The sequence below is a fragment of the Solanum dulcamara genome, chromosome 5 (genome assembly GCF_947179165.1).
Source record: "Solanum dulcamara chromosome 5, daSolDulc1.2, whole genome shotgun sequence".
In the NCBI taxonomy this organism is placed as follows: domain Eukaryota; kingdom Viridiplantae; phylum Streptophyta; class Magnoliopsida; order Solanales; family Solanaceae; genus Solanum; species Solanum dulcamara.
Genome location: NC_077241.1, coordinates 49,433,427 through 49,436,020, shown reverse-complemented (window position 1 = coordinate 49,436,020; position 2,594 = coordinate 49,433,427).

The following is a 2,594-nucleotide window of genomic DNA, read 5'->3' as shown; positions in this document are numbered from 1 at the left end:
TTTAATTATATGATAAATTTACGGTGCTCATTTTTTTTAGGAATTTTCAATGTAACATATTTGAAATTTTTGAAGATTAAAGCAAGAAAAAAATATTAATTGAAACGTCAAAAGTGCAACCAAAAATCACTTATAGAGGTGTTATTCAATTTTAGAAATCTTAGAGATGTGCACCCAATCATCATCACATTATATGATACTTCGAACATGACTTTACATATCTATATTTAAGTATTTAAAAAAAATATAACACTACTATATATCTTTCATCGAAGGAAAGTACGGGTTCAACGTCAACCTGGAGAAACGCTCTAGATACGTCTCTGATTCTATCTCAATAAAATACATCCTACTAAAATATATCATTGTTAGCTCAAGTCCATCAGTTAACGATTTCTGTAAATTAATTCAATTCATTATTTTCAACACAAACTAATATATCACCAATAACGAGTGAATAAATGAGCGTAGAGTCAGTCGGTCAACTGACCAAATTGTCATTCTACTTTAATTTTTTCTAATTATATTTAATATTTTTTTTCGTTTTAATTTATTTGTTTTTTTTTTTAGTATTTGTGTATTTAATAATTATGAAAAAGTAGTACATCAATTTTCTATATTTATATTTAATACTTTTTTTGTTTCAATTTATTTATCTTACTTTTTTTTTTTTTTTGTATGTTATGTATAAGAGTGAATATATAGAGGAGCTTAGGGTTAGTTGGTTAATTGACCAATTTGTCCTCTTTACTTCAATTTCTTCTAATTTATGTCATTATTTATCTTTTTTTTCTTTTTAGTATTTATATATTTAAAAATTATGAAAACAATAGTACTACATGAATTTTCTATATTTCTATTTAGTATGTTCCCTGTTTCAATTTATTTCTTCTACTTTTCTTTTTAGTATTTATATATTTACAAATTACAAAAAAAAGTAGTACTATAAATGACAATATTCTTGAAGATAATGTGAGCAGATTAGGTTAGTCGATGAATTGACCGACTTGCTTCAACTTCCTCTATTTATATATAATTTAGTACTTTCTTTGTTTCAATTTATTTTTCTTATTTTTCTTTTAATATTAAAAAAATATATTAAAAATTTAATTGAGTCTCAAAATTCTACTTGTGCCACATAAATTGGGATAGATGAAGTAACATATATTATTTGAAAAATGCATAAAAAGTACTATTATAAATCATAATAATTAACAACTTAAAATATTTAAAAATCATATAAAATTAGTTAATAACTGCTAATTTTATCCGTGGCACATATTGAGAAAGATGAAATAATGTATATTGGGCCCGTGTTTGCACGACTCTTGTATGTAGTAACTTTTAAAAAACGACTAACATTTGAGCATAATTAGAGATCTATTTCTATAGTTTGGGTATTTACAATTTATAGCTATTGTTTGAGATGCTAAGCTAAAAAAACCCACTCTCGTCTCTCTCCCACTCTCTCCCTCTTTTCTCTCTCTCTCTCTCTCTCTCTCTCTCTCTCTCTCTCTCTCTCTCTCTCTCTCTCTCTCTCTCCCTTGTCTTCCTCTCCTCACCTGCCTACTCTCTCTTCCTCTTTGTATTTTATATATTCACCCCTATCTCTCACTTTGTATTTTGTATTTTGAATTTTCACCTCTCTCCCTCTTTGTGTTTTGTATTTTCATCTCTCTTCCTCTCTTTTTATTGTATTTTGTATTTTTACCTCTTTTTATATTTGTATTTCACTTCACTCCCTTTTTGTATTTTGTATTTTCACCTCTCCCTCTCTTCCTCTTTGTATTTTGTATTTTTTACTTTCACCTCTTGCTTCTTTGTATTTTTTATTTTCATCTCTCTTCTTTGTATTTTGTATTTTCACCTCTCTTTCTCTTTGTATTTTATATTTTCCCTGTATTTAAATATTTTTTGAGGTATCATGCATTGATACACTCAAATTACACCTCCCTAAAGAAGTATAAAGTGATCGTTAATCAAATATAGAACCTAACGAAGGTTAGGGTCGATCCCACGAGAAATATGGTTTAGACTTTAAATCAATCGTTTATTATTTGTTTTAGTAATCAAGTTATTCCTGTAAAAAGAGAAAACAAAGGGGGGGGGGGATTTTTAAAAAAAACTAATCAATAAATCAAATAGCAAATGTCAACGAACGAAAGTACGATTTAATGTGGTTTAAATCAATAAGAAGTGAAACTAGCGTTTTATGTGTTTCCCACAAATCCTTAACTAATTTTTTATTAGTAATTCTTTCCTAGTGTATTACATGTAGAATCGGTAAATTAATTTCACCTAAGTCCTTGATCCGGCAAATAAGTGAATTTCACTATGCAACTCCGTCTACGGGTGTATGCTTTACTAACCCTTACCAATGATGCCATATTTAGCTATTTCTTGATCCATTTAAGCTAATTAGATGAGGCTGATTAGCCTCAAATCTCGTTGTTTAATCTCTTTTTCCATCCATTACCTCCTTGATCCAGCAAGTAAGGATAAGGCGAGTTCTAACGTTGGCCAGCGTTAAAAGAAATCAAAATGAAGGAAAAAATAGCATGCACACTATTCAAGAGTTACTTTTCATTAAGTTC